Genomic DNA, 15,513 nt, shown 5'->3' with positions numbered 1-15,513 from the left:
GGTTGAGTGGTCAAAGTTAAGTTTTTGAGGTTTGGTCTTTTTATCTAATATTATATGCCAAAGGTCAACTATATTTGGTGTATGGAAATATATTATGATCTATATGTCAGTCCCGCAGGTTTTATTTGACCATGACCTCAATTGCACGGTTCATTGCACAGTGTTAAGTTTTTGTGTTTTGGTCTATTTTTCTTAAACTATAAGTAATAGGTCAACTATATTTGTTCTATGGAAGCTTTGTTAGCTGTACATGTCTGCCTGGCATGGTTCATCTGACCTTGACCTCATTTTCATGGTTCATTGGTCTTTGTTTAGCTATCTTGGTTAATGTTAAGTTTATGTGACCGTTGTAATAAAGCTTTATACTTAGGACTATCAACATAATATCAATGAATAGTAAAGAAGGCGAGACATTTCAGTGTGTGCACTCTTGTCTCAGACTTCATGTGGGTTATTTATTACAAAACCGTTTGAGGTTGTTCTGCTTGATATTTTAATCTGAAAAAGCATTGTCTTTAGTATTCCTCACTCAACAAAGGTTAATAGCGTAGGGTATAACGTTTTTGACCGATCTGTCGGTCCTGTATTTGTCACCTTAAGTCCCCTGAAACTGCAAAACAGAATTTCTTGAAACTGTAGGTAGTAACGACTTACTATTAAAATGTGCATTTTGACAGGTTTAAGTAATTTTAATGAAATCACTGATCTTATATTTCACCAGTTATACATTGATTATGTTTATTAAAGTCCTAGACGTTACCAATGCTAAGTCTCCTTTATATAGGCACAAGCAATGTAAGTTTATATAATTTGAAAATTAAGCACTAACTGAAAAAGAAAATATTTGTTTTTGTCTTTGAAAAAAAATGTAGCCATAGAAAACTATGTGAGGCCAAAATAAAAAATATGTTTGTTTCCCCTCCCCCACTCAAAAATAAGCCCCCTGGTCAAAAAATTATATTCCACAAAGAAATCTAGATTAATTTTATTCCTGGAAATAACTTGTTTCTATTTTTGAAAAGTGCTTGAAAGCAAAAGGATTGATAATCTAAATAAACTAGAACACACCCGCGAAATCGCGGGCATTCAGAGCGTAGTTTATAGTATGTAAAGTGTTGTTGGAAGAATTATGTAAAATATTGAATGACTGGAGAATTTCAGCAAAAGTATCATAAGTCAAAGGTTATTGGGGACAGGAAAATGTGTTTTTTTTATCCCTCCTCCTTTATTTCCAAAATTCCCAATTTTGGTTTTCTATCAATTTCAATATGAACATAATACATTTAGTGGGGAATTTCAGCAAAAGTATCATAAGTCATAGGTTATTGGGGACAGGAAAATGTTTTTTTGTATCCCTCCTCCTTTATTTCCAAAATTCCCAATTTTTGGTTTTCCATCAATTTCAATATGAACATAATACATTGAGTATGTTATGAACATTTAAGTAAGGAGCCTGTAATTCAGTGGTTTTCGTTTGTTTATGTGTTACATATTTGTATTTCGTTCATTTTTTGTACATCAATAAGGCCGCTAGTTTTCTGGTTTGGATTGTGTTACCTTGTCAGTTCAGGGCCTTTTAAAGCTGATTATGCGGGATGGGCTTTGCTCATTGTTGAAGGTCGTACGGTGAACTATAGTTGTTAATTTCTGTATCATTTTGGTCTCTTGTGGAGAGTTGTCTAAACATGGCTATCATACCACATCTTCTTTTTTTGTAATCAACGAATTTTGTAAAAGATTTAATAACTGGAGAATTTCAGAAAAGGTATCAAAAGTTCACATGAATAATTTTAGCGCTTACATTTAAATCTGTATATTATGAACATTCATTAATTACTACTAGAACACACCCGCGAGATCGCGGGCATTCAGAGCGTAGTTTAAAGTATGTAAAGTGTTGTTGGAAAAATTTTGTAAAATATTGAATAACTGGAGAATTTCAGCAAAAGTATCCTAAAGTCATAGGTTATTGGGGTCAGGAAAATGCTTTTTTTTTATCCCTCCTCCTTTATTTCCAATATTCCCATTTTTTGGTTTTCTATCAATTTCAATATGAACATACATTTAGTATGTTATGAACATTCAAGTAAGGAGCCTGTAATTCAGTGGTTGTTTGTTTATGTGTTACATATTTGTTTTTCGTTCTTTTTTTGTACATAAATAAGGCCGCTAGTTTTCTGGTTTGAATTGTTTTACATTGTCAGCTCGGGGCCTTTTAAAGCTGAGTATGCGGTATGGGTTGTTGAAGGTCGTACGGTAACCTATAATTGTTAATATCTGTGTCATATTGGTCTCTTGTGGAGAGTTGTCTCAACATGGCAATCATACCACATCTTCTTTTTTTGTAATCAATGAATTTTGTAAAAGATTTAATGACACAGAATTTCAGAAAAGGTATCAACAGTTCACATGAATATTTTTTGCGCTTATCTGTATATTATGAACATTCATTACTATATAAATATAGTGTATTTACTTTCAATTCTAAGTTTACTAATCGATCCATAGTGGTCATTGATATAGTATACAGACCCTCTATATTAAATAAACTCTGTGACTGCCGTGGATAGTAAACTTGAAAATGATAGCAGATAGAATTCTGAAAATACACTTTATTCTTTGCATATGTATGTTCAAAGTATACAGAAAAAAGTATACAGAAAAACGCAAACCGGAAGTCTAATCTGACTTAAAATTTCGTCCAATGACGGGACAATATCCGGATGCCTTTTTTCTCGTTTTTCTCCAAAAATAACTCAATCTGAATAATCATATGAATGGATGACAAATGGCACTATGCACTGTACCTATAGGACACAGAGGCGTGTTGATCAAATAATTGTGGAAAGAAGAGAAGCGACACCCAAAATGAGGTCTTCTCGTTTAATAGTATAGATATAAATATAGTGTATTTACTTTCAATTTTAAGTTTACTAATCGATCCATGGTGGTCATTGATATAGTATACAGACCCTCTCTATTTAATAAACTATGTGACCGCCGTGGATAGTAAACTTGAAAATGATAGCAGATAGAATTCTTAAAATACTGTATACAGAAAAACGCAAACCGGAAGTCTAATCAGACTTAAAATTTCGTCCAATGACGGGACAATATCCGGATGCCTTTTTTCTCGTTTTTCTCCCAAAATAACTCAATCTGAATAATCATATGAATGGATGACAAATGCAACTATGCACTGTACCTATAGGACACAGAGGCGTGTTGATTAATTTATTGTGGAAAGAAGAGAAGCGACACAAAAAATGAGGTCTTCTCGTTTAATAGTATAGATACACTTAAATTGAGCACAAATAACTGATAAGTGGCCTCGACTAGACAAGTCAAATCATTCATGTGACCAGACTTTTAAAACATCCAGGTAAAAAAATAAACTGTCTTTCTGGTCTGGTTACAAAGGGTAGACCTGGGGGAAAGGAAACACATTCTTTTAAATGTGGCCTGATATCCGTTTTTGAACCAGGTTTCATGTGTTCTTCACATACATGTTGATCCCTCAGAAGAAATCGCTAGATGCTACTTTTATCGGCCATGGATTTTTTTTAAAGCAAATTACTGGCACTCATAATTATATGTTCACCTCACCTACAATTTTACAGTTATAAAATCCGTATAGAAGACCCTTTAAAGACTTGACGACAGGCGGACGGACAAGAAGAATCTTCCCATTACTATGATCTATTGGATTAAGATTTGAGACAAAATGGTAAATAATAATGTTCCCAATTAGCCGCTTTGCAAAAGTTTTTGACAAATTTCTGTCTTGATAAACCGGATAACAGAAGTGTGTACTTAAAATAGGAAATGATATAATAATCGACGTCCATTTAATGTGTTAGAATATCATCTGATGCTAGAACATATTAAAGGATGAAATTGAGTGAATATCCTGTACTTTTGTGTTTTCTGTTCTTTTATAAAACACCAGGAGGACGTGGGGATGTACCAGAAAATGTTCCAGAAATAAACAATGGTAGCAAAGAATTCTTAAAGGTACTTCAGAAAATCATTAGGGAGAGAGTGGAAGAGCTTATTGAAAAGAGGAGCGAGGAACTATTTCTGAAGCTAGAAAGGAAGATTAAAACCGTAAGCGAAACCAACAACCAGATCAAACATATCTTACATCAACAAGCTCCAATAATGTTTCAATATACAAGTTTCAACGCAGTTTTTAGTGAGGTTCAGAGAAAAGTTATGAGAGAATGTGACAGTTTGATTAACAATAGAAAAACTAAATTAATAAATGAGACCGAACACGATATCATTCAATTTGTAAGTAAAATGCGGGATTACGTTTCCAAAACTACGACTGCTATACAGACGGGAGTGTTACGAAGATACAAGGAAATATTGAATGATGTGGATGCAATTCCTGTTAATACAAGTGAGCTCCTAGGTTCTAGAGTAAACAAAATGCTCCAACATATTTCCAACCTTGAATTAGAGGTGGAACAAATGATAGCTTTCTTTGCAACGCTTTCCGACAATGGTCCTCAGAATGGTGAGATAATTAAATTCGACAACATAATAACAAACTCTGGAATTGGATACTCAGTCACAGAAGGATTGTTTACTGCTCCTATTGATGGATTGTATACCCTTCATTGCTCATTTCTTGTAGTAAATGGTTATGTAAATGTAGAACTCGTGAGGAATGACAATAAAATAGGAAGAGGCTACGCAGCGGAAGGAAAACATGAGAATACTGGTTCCATATTTGTTACAACAGATTTAATGGAAGGCGACGAGGTTTTTTGCCGTAGACTTCCCGATTACAGTACAGGAATAATTCGCGGTGATTTATACACCACTTTTTCTGGATACATTTTATAAAAGCTTATGTATGCGTACCTCATATGACTTTTAATCTGGCAAGATGTCTATACCATATGTGTGACCTTTTTATTTGTACGCAATGACTGTTTGTCGAGGATGTACATACTCACTTTATACACATTTCCATTCTTAAAATAAAGTTGTTTACATAATAGTTTATTTGAATTAATTTTTCAACATTCTATATAATCAAAAAGTGTTATATTCATAAATATATTATCAAATAATCAAGATACAGCCAAACTTATAAACACAATATTTGTTTCTACGACAGAATGAAGTTAAGGTTTTAAGTAATATGTAGTAACGAAATCTTTTGACTAAGTATTTCACCAGTATTACATAAAGATTACGCTAGTTAAAATCCAAAACGCCACTACAGACACGGGCATATATATGATCAAATTGGAATACATAAACACCGTAGCGATACCAAAAGGAATACACTGCTCAAAACAAAGAAATAAATAAAGTAACTGTGAGTAGCTGCATGTACTGTAAGACAATAACAATCAAAACCAAGGAGTAAATATACAGACTCACAAAACCAAAAGACATTTACATCAACAGTTATAAATAAGAAATAAGAAACAACATGAACTCCACTAAAAACCGGAAGTGAAATCAGGTGCTCCGGAAGGGTAAGCATTTTCTGCACCGTATACGACACCCGTCGTGTTATTTCTTTGTTCCGTTCGGTAATAATGGAGGCACTTTGTGTCTTTCGTCTACGTTGGTTGTTTTATTTGTGCTTCATGTCGATCTGATGAATCCATCCTTTTATTTTTACATGTAGTTCTTAAATATGCTTGTACACTTTTGTCTCAGGTAAGGTGAGGATTGCAAGATCTAAAACATGTTTAACGCCGCCACATTCTGTATGTACCTGTAATAATTCAGATGCCGGTTACTAGTATGCAGTGTGGGTCGTTAGTTGCGGTCTTTTATATCTACTTTTAGTTGATCGTTTTGTCATGCATAAGACAGTCGTTTTAGATTGTTTGAATCGTTTCACTTTTTGCAAAGTCGGGTCCTTTCATAGCGGACTGTATACGATTTTGGTTTTTCTCATTGTTGAAGGCCGTTTGTTTGCACTACTGAAATTCATGTCAAATTATAACTCTGTTGGATAGTTGTTACTATAGCAATTATACCCAATATCCTAATTTTATATCATTCAAGAAATGTTAGTGTCAGCAGTCATAGGGCCTATTCCATCTTTACAAAAATATGATAGACAACGAGAAAACTTTCCACCAGAGTTTTAATAAATTTTTTTAAGTGGATGTAAGCATTTAAGCAACCTGTCATTAGTAAATGCCAATTTTTTTGTTTGTTTAAACTGCATATTTCAATATTTTTGTAATTGAGAAATGTCACAGTTCTATGAGAAAAGTATAGCGTTAATAAGTTTTTCATAATATAAACATGTCGCTATTCTATTAGAAAAAATATCGCACTCATATAAGATATAAGAAAATATAGCATTATCAATCTAGTACACATGATTTAAACATTAAATACAATCAAACACATTGAAAGTGCATACTACATTGTCTTTGCTACCTAATTGTCTTGTTAATACAATATCTTTATTTTGGAAACAAAGACAATTCAGTTATAGCAAATACATAGACAAAACAAACAAAAGAAAAAAATCGATAATAATAATGTACATGTTATTGGTCTCCTGTCCTAAGTTCTAATGACTCTTCAATAAAAGAAACAACTCTTTTTATAACATTTGATGTTGCTGGACATAGTATAATCACCAGTTTATTAGTAAATTTAAGTGTATTAAAATTGACCAAATTTTATATATAATATTTAAAAAGATTTCTCTTTCATTTTTATCAATTTTACAATTTTACAGGTAAAGAAAAAATTGGAATTTATCATCTAAGATATTACATATTTTACTTTTTCCTTCGTTTCTTAGTAATTTTGTGTATCGTTCAGTTTCTATTAAAAGAAGATGATCGCTTATTCTAAATTTGGTTAACATTTTTCTTGTTTCTTCATTTGGGTGAGATAGGAAGTATTCCATTTGGTCATTTATATTATATTTAAGAAATTTATATAGATATGTTTTATTGTTTTCATTTAGGTCATTTATTGTATCATCAATAAGAGTTTTCTTATAGTTAGTACAAACTTTTTTTAGTTAGGGTTTTATTATTTTTATTCTGTTTTAAAGTCTTAGTTTCTTCAACAAGTTTGATTTCAATATTTATTTCTTGTGACACGTTTTTTGCAAAAGTATACCAAGAGTATGTTCCTTCAGTATCTAAATGTTTAGCTAGTTTAAAGGCTTCTATATGAAGTTATGAAGGTAAAGACAAACTTCCAAACAAAATCTGTATCTTTGAAAAAAAATATTTTTGTAAATGTTTAAGTAATTATGGGAATGACATCTCTGAATCAATATTTTATCAATTATACACAGAATGCATTCGTTAAAGTCAAAGACGTGAATCCGCACTATAATGTCAAGTCTTCATCATAAACACATGCAATGTAAGTTCATACAAAGATGGGTTTATACATCTATGGTTCATATAATCAGAAGATATAAAGACAATAGACTCTTACTGAAAAAGAAATATATTTAATCATTCAAACTTGATGATATCCGATACCAGTTTTTAAACTAAATTTCCTATGTTATACACGTATAGAGACCCAATCTAAACAGAATTACAATAGTTTATTCTTTTCAGAAGAAATCGCCAGGTGCTACTTTTATCAGCAAGGATTTTTTTAAGCAAATAGCTCTCATACTTATTTCATCACCTCACCTTAAATTTTACCACTATAAAATATGTACTTTGCAAACCCTTTTAAAGACTCGACGACTGTCGGACGGTCAAAATGAATACTATGATCTAATGGATTAAGATTTGAGACAGAAGGTAAATAATAATTTTTCCATTTAGACGATTGCTGAAGATTTTAAACGTTTTCTTGATAAACCGGATAACAGAAGTGTGTACTTAAAATACTATTATCGTGAACGTTCATTTTTATGTATGAAAATTAACTTATTGTAGAACATTTTAAAGGATGAAATTGAGTGAATACCTTGTACTTTTTGTCTGTTTTCTGTTGTTCTATAAAACATCAGGAGAACGTGGGGATGTACCAGAAAATGTTCCAGAAATAAACAATGTTAGCAAAGAATTCTTAAAGGTACTTCAGAAAATTATTAGGGAGAGAGTGGAGGAACTTGTCGAAAAGAGGAGGGAGGAACTATTTTTGAAGCTAGAAAGAAAGATTAAAAACGTAAGCGAAACCAATAATCAGATTAAAGACCTCTTACATCAACAAGCTCCTACACTATTTCAATATACAAGTTTCAACACATCTTTGAGTTTTGTTCAGAGCAAAGTGACGACAGAATGTGACAATTTGATTAACAATAGAAAAACTAAATTAATAAATGAGACCGAACATGATATTATTCAATTTGTAAGTAAAATGCGGTCGTACGTTTCCAAAACTACGACTGCTATACAGGCGGGAGTACTAAGAAGATACAAGGAAATATTGAGTGATGTGGATTCAATTTCTGTTAGTTCAACTGAGCTCGTTGATTCTAGAGTAAAAAATATGCTCCAAAATATTTCAAACATCGAATTAGAGGTGGAACAAGCGATAGCTTTCTTTGCAACGCTTTCCGAAAATGCTCCTCCGAACGACGAGATAATTAAATTCGACAACATAACAACTAATTTTGGAAATGTATACTCAGTCACAGAAGGATTATTTACTGCTCCTATTGATGGATTGTATACTATTCATTGCTCATTTCTTGTAGTAAATGGTTATGTAAATGTAGAACTCATGAGGAACGACAATAAAATTGGAAGAGGATACGCAGCGGGAGGAAGACTTGAGCATACTGGTTCCATATTTGTTACAACAGATTTAATAGAAGACGACGAAGTATATTGCCGTAAACTTCCTGATTACAGTACAGGAATAATTCGCGGAGATTTATACACCACTTTTTCTGGATACTTTTTAAAACGAATTTCATAAAAGCTTAGGTATGCTTACCCCATATGTTAGATGTTTTACTCAACAAGATATATATATCGTGTGTACTGTATGTCGAGGATGTACATAATCACTTTTCATAAAAAAAAAGATGTTTTCATAATATGTCTTTGGAATTTATTTTAGATTTTCTATATAATCAAGAAGAGTTATTTGTAGAGATAATGTATTGTCAAATAATCGAGAAAGAAATAGGTTTGTTCAACAAAGAATATGAGGCTATTTTACAATAAATCTTTCTAGAAAACATAGTTGTACGTTATTCTCATATCAAAGTGTAAACTTATTTGCAACTGATCAAATTTAAAACTTACAGATATTTTTTAAGAAAAGTATTTAGGACCTTAAATTCTATTTCTCCCTTCTGACTAGAAGAATGATTTAAAACAATATAGTTGACCAATTTGTGTATAATTCTGTTAAAATTTTGGCGAATATCTTATTACGACTTAGTGTGTTTACAATCGGCATGTACAGATACATTCTCTTGAGCATTCCTTGACCTATTTCTGTGCCGTCATTAGTGAACACTATATCCGACTACACTTATTATTAAAGTGGTAGTACTTATTTAAGTATATCATTTTAGTAACCGATTGAAGACGAAACTATATCATTTGCAGTGGAATAAAATGTACATCATCAAGATTCTGGTAATGTTTCAAAGTTGGTACTTAGGGACTTAATTATAATATTTTTTCTCATTTCAAATCGTTATTTGCACTTCCAAAGTTTTTGAAAACACTATTTTAAATCAAATACTGTTTACGGAATTGACGTTGAAAATCTGATCTGATATAGTTAAAAAGATTGATTAATTGATTTGTGGTGTTTATAGTTATCAAAGGTACCAGGCTTATAATTTAATACGCCAGACGCGCGTTTCGTCTACATAAGACTCATCCAAAAGTTGTGCCAAATACGACTAAGGTTATCTATGCCTGGGATAAGAAAATCGTCAGTATTTCGAATGATTTATACTTTTACAAACAGTAAATAAAAAACAAAATTACCATATATTAATTGATATGCATGTGAACACCGAAGTGCTGACTACTGCTCTGGTGATTCCCTCGGACACAAAACGTCCACCAGCAGTGGCATTGAACCAGTGGTTGCCAAATACCACTAAAGTTATCTATGCCTGGGATAAGAAAATCACCAGTATTTCGAAGAATTCATACTTTTACAAACTGTAAATTAAAACAAAATGACCATATAATTGATATTCAACTGGGCTAGTATTTCCTTCGGAGACGAAACGTCCACCAGCAGTGACATCGACCCAGTGGTGTTAATAGTTATCAAAGGTACCAGGCTTATCATTTTATACGCCAGACACGCGTTTCGTCTACATAAGACTAACCAGTGACGCTCAGATAAAAAAAAATAGAAAGCCAAACAAGTACAAAATTAAAGAGCATTAATGACCCAAAATTCCAAAAAGTTGTACTGAGATATTCAAATGTGCGAATGGACAGTTGTTGCGGTTTATATCTATTAGATTTATGGTAATGTCTTTTGGTTTAAATTCTGCAGTACATTAAGAGAAAAAAATACTATCAAGATAACGGTGCATGCTGTTTTATTTATCAATGAACGAATCTAGTTTTTTTCACTGTGTTTGATCATATACCTGGGTCTACGCAGTGCTCCACGAAACATCTTTCCAAGTTATTTACATCAATTTTATCAAATCAATTGTTAAACCAATTGCTATAGGTTCAGAGTTAATCAGATGTCGTTACTAAAACAAACTCTGTTAGAATTAATACAATCTAAATAGACAAAACAGAAACAAAACTACATAAGAAATCACATAATATTATTAACTAAATATTACATATACAAAACAGAAATGCAATGTGGACAAGTAAATATTCTAGCCTTAAAAATTATCTTAAAGAAAATTTGTTTATTGAAAAAATAATATTTTATGAAAATAAACCATTGCAAAGAGCTAACTCCTGCTGGAACCCCTGGCGCCAACTAAAAGAATGACCATACAAGTAAACTTTAACGTAAAAAAATATTTACCCAATCCACGCTGCCTTAGGTTTAGATTTTCTTTTCTAACATTATTAATATTTACTTATACGTTTGTCGAATGATTCAAAATATCAACTATATCGTACTTGTCTCGTTTTGCTGATGTACTACTTACTATGATTATTTATATACGTAGTTTTTTCCAATAAACATAATACAAAAAAAAAACCCAAACAAATAGACAAACTGAAAAATTGTTATTACTTACATTCATAATAATATATGGCCAAAATGCAATTATCGTGTCTACGTGGGAGGGGTGGGGGTAAATTGTTTTCTGTAGAACGTTACTCTTTTTCAAACAAAACAATTCTCTGAAACTGACATAATCACGTTGCTTGATTTCCTGATTGACACACACTTGTTATAATTGGGGGACGTGATTTTCAACAAACGATCGGCATTCTCATGGAAACCAACTTCTCTCCCATTTCTACCAACTTGGCTCTTTAACTTCAGGTTGCACTATTAAGATGATGTCCTCTCATTTAATGCGTCAAAGTTTGGTGATTATATTAAATGCATCTATCCCATCGAACCTCAAATAAAGGTTACAACAGATAAAGGTAAGACTGCTTCATAATTTGACTAACCTTTGACACCATTTTACGGTGTATATCACAACTCGTTTGGGTGAGTCTGTTTTAACGTTTGGATTTTATTGCACGCAGTTCGATCTTTGAACATTGTTTTTTAATGGTATTAATCTTAATTTTGTTAAATTATCATCAAACTAAAATTTATATGTTATTACACAAACACATTCATGTGTCTACAATTTTTCGATACCTGTATCGTGGCATTGTACAATGTCATGTTTTTCCTCATACTGTTTATGACGCCTTTACACTAAAGAGGTTGTTGTGTACTGATTGATATTTTAGTATTAGATGCATGATGTATTCATTATCCGTCCTGGTCCACTCTAGAAATTGACGATGATCGATTGAGATCAAATTTAAGACACACGAGATCTTTCAGCTTTCAAACTGTGTACTTTTCATTTTAACACATCAACTTCTAGGATAGAGGTTTGATGCTTACAATGATGCTTTCATACAGTTACTAACAGTTACAAGTTGTGAAGTTGAAACCATTCCTTTGTAAATCACACGGACGCAATCACGATTTTGTTGTACCGATATGAATGATCTGTTTTACAGATAAAGACAGGTATGTTCCAATTTCGTAACCACCGAATGAGACCTACAGAATTAAATTTATCACCGAGTTTGTACTTACATGTCTTATACGACGGGTGCATTAGCTGGTGCAGGAATTTATAACCTTCAAAAATATGTGAGATCACCCAAATTTTGATTTAAAGGGGATTGTGTTGGTCCTGCTATAGTCATATGTATTTGTTATGTTTAGACTGGTAACAGTCTTGTCTATCCTTTTTCATGAAAAACGTGATTCAATTTCAAAATTTCACATTAGGTCTATATTGAAAGTTAGACAATTTACATGATTGATAATTTACAATTTGATGATTTCTTAACGTTAGATAAGAGTCTATGTCTTATTCACGATTGAATGGTATATTATTACTAGATATAAAAAAAAAAACAAGGAATTTAATAGACATAAGACGACGTTTGTTATTTGTAGAGGATGATCTGCTTATCCTTCCGGAGCATCTGAGATCATTCCCGGTTTTTGGTTGGGTTCGTGTATATGTTTATGAAGTCTATTTAAATAATAGCAAAAATCGTCTTATACATACACTGTGGACTCCTAATAGATATATATATATATATTAACACCCATATTACCAAGATGAGTATCATTTTTTTTCAAAGACTGAATTTTGTCGTGTGTTCTTTTACCTACAGTTATAGCTTAGAATTTCTTTAGATATGCCAGCAGTTTGTCAGAAAACGATTTAAATAAAGATGAGCTCTATACTCATGATACAGTGATGTATTGAGTCATTTAGACAAAGTTATCATATAGCTATATTGGATATTATTTTCTCGAGAATGCAAGTACTAGGCAATTATATTACATCAAGTTACAAAGAGTATATTTTAAAATACTAAAATAATTGGGATCTTATCAATCTTAGTTGCGGAAATACTGACTTATAAAACGACATAAAATATACTTATACATACTCATACGTTGAAAGTGTATGATAATTGAAGAAAAACTAAAACAAAATGGCGAGAATGTCATATGGTCGGTTTATAATATACTTCGTTTCATGGAATTTGAATCTGCAAGTGGGATTGGGGAGCGATATAACACCAAATATTCCTTTTCCTCAAACCTTGGATGAAAATCTAAAGAGAGCTGTAGAGGATGCCGCAGGAAATATCACGGATGAACTGTTTCACAAACTCAGTGAAAAGATAGACGCACTTGGGGATAAGACTATTGAAGATATTGTTTTGATAAAAATAAGGAACAAATATACTGAAACTAGTGATAAGATCAAACAACTTGGTTCGAATTTGACTAGGACATTAAATCACAAATTGAACGTTACAGAATCGGCAATATTATCTAAGGTTGATGACGAAATTAGTGAAATTAGTGACATTCGAGACAAATATTTAGATTTTGAAAAACAAATTAATAACGACATAGATTCAAAACAAAAAACGACCGAAGAACATTTGAGCAACGCTACAGAATCAATGTTAAGAAATCTAGACACACAACTGGACCAGTTAATGTTCAACGTTTCCAGTAAGTCAAACGAAGGATCGAGCAGGACAATGGTGGTTTTTTCAGCTTTGCTCACGAAAAACGTGTTGAGTGATGGAACGAATTATATTGCATTTGATCACGTAGTGACAAATATCGGACATGGCTATAACAAAACTGGAGGATTTTTTACTACTCCGATAGATGGGGTTTTCATGTTTACGTCAGTATTTCTAGTGGACGATGGCTATGTTAACATTAAGCTTACAAAGAACGGAAATGAGATAGCCCGGGGATATGCTGCAAAAGATGTACGTGAAGGAGCAGGATTCGTTAGTGTGATTCTAAATTTGAAGACTGGTGATGAAGTAGGTATCAAAATGATTCCCGGATGGATCACAGGGTGTATGAGAGGAGACTTCTATTCATCCTTTTCTGGAACAAAAGTTGGACACTAGGATCACAGGGTGTGTGAGAGGAGACTTATATTCATCCTTTTCTGGAATAAGAGTTGGACACTAACAGTGCAACATATGTATCGATTTCGTTATTTTCATTATATATGACAAACATATGCAATGAGTAATTACGTTTTAAATTGCAATATCAATAGTTCATAATTAATTTTTTCAATAATCTTCTTTTCACATGTTTCGATGTAGTAAATGATATCAATTTGTTCTTCTATTAAGGTTCAACAAAACATATTTAGTATGCCATATTAGTCACATCAAAATAGTATCACAAATTAGTATCAAAACAGAACTTTCGTTGTCAATGCTCAAGCTACACACATGATTATTGGTGTTTAAAGGAGACGAATACACTTTTTTCAATTTCTTTAAACTTACATTCATTCGTTGATATACCAAATCTTTTAACTTTCGTATTTAAAAAAAATGCATTTTAGTCTACGGATAGATGTTTTTTTTAAAAGAAAGTACCAAGAGCTGTTTATTGATTTTTGTCGAGCCTTCGACTTTAGTCGAAAAAGCGAAACTAAGCAATCTTACATTCCGTCGTCGTCGGTGTCGTCGTCGTCGTCCACAAATATTCACTCTGTGGTTAAAGTTTTTGAAATTTTAATAACTTTCTTACACTATCCTGGATTTCTATCAAACTTGGACAGAAGCTTGTTTATGATATTAAGATAGTATCCAGGAGTAAATTTTTTAAAAATAAAATTCCATTTTTTATATTTTACTTATAAATGGACTTAGTTTTTCTGTCGGGAAATATTACATTCACTCTGTGGTTTAAGTTTTTAAAATTTTAATAACTTTCTTAAACTATCCTGGGTTGGTACCAAACTTGGACAAAAGCTTGTTTATGATCATAAGATAGTATCCAGAAGTAAATTTGGTAAAAACAAATAAATTTTTCCGTATTTTACTTTTAAATGGACCTAGATTTTCTGCGAAACAACACATTCACTTTGTGGTTAAAGTTTTCAAATTTTAATAACTTTCTTAAACTATCCTGGGTTGGTACCAAACTTGGACAGAAGCTTGTTTAGGATCCTAAGATAGTATCCAGAAGTAAATTTTGAAGAAAAAAAAAATCCATTTTTCCGTATTTTACTTTTAAATGGACTTAGATTTTCTGCGAAACAACACATTCACTCTGTGGTTAAACTTTTTAAAAATTTAATAACTTTCTTATACTATTTTTGATTTGTACCAAACTTGGACAGAAGCTTGTTTATGATCAAAATCTAGTATCTAGAAGGAAATTTTGTTTTCTTCCAGTTAACATTACATTCCATCTGCAGTTAAAGTTTTTAAACATTTATTAGATTCATAAACTATCCTGGATTTTTACCAAACTTAGACAGAAGCTTCTAACAATCGAAAGATAGTATCAACAGGAATATTTTATTGATTTATATCCTCATTT

Source organism: Mytilus galloprovincialis, chromosome 3, assembly GCF_965363235.1.
Source record: "Mytilus galloprovincialis chromosome 3, xbMytGall1.hap1.1, whole genome shotgun sequence".
Classification (NCBI taxonomy): Eukaryota; Metazoa; Mollusca; class Bivalvia; order Mytilida; family Mytilidae; genus Mytilus; species Mytilus galloprovincialis.
The sequence above is the reverse complement of the archived record's forward strand: the minus strand, read 5'-3'. Positions refer to the sequence as shown.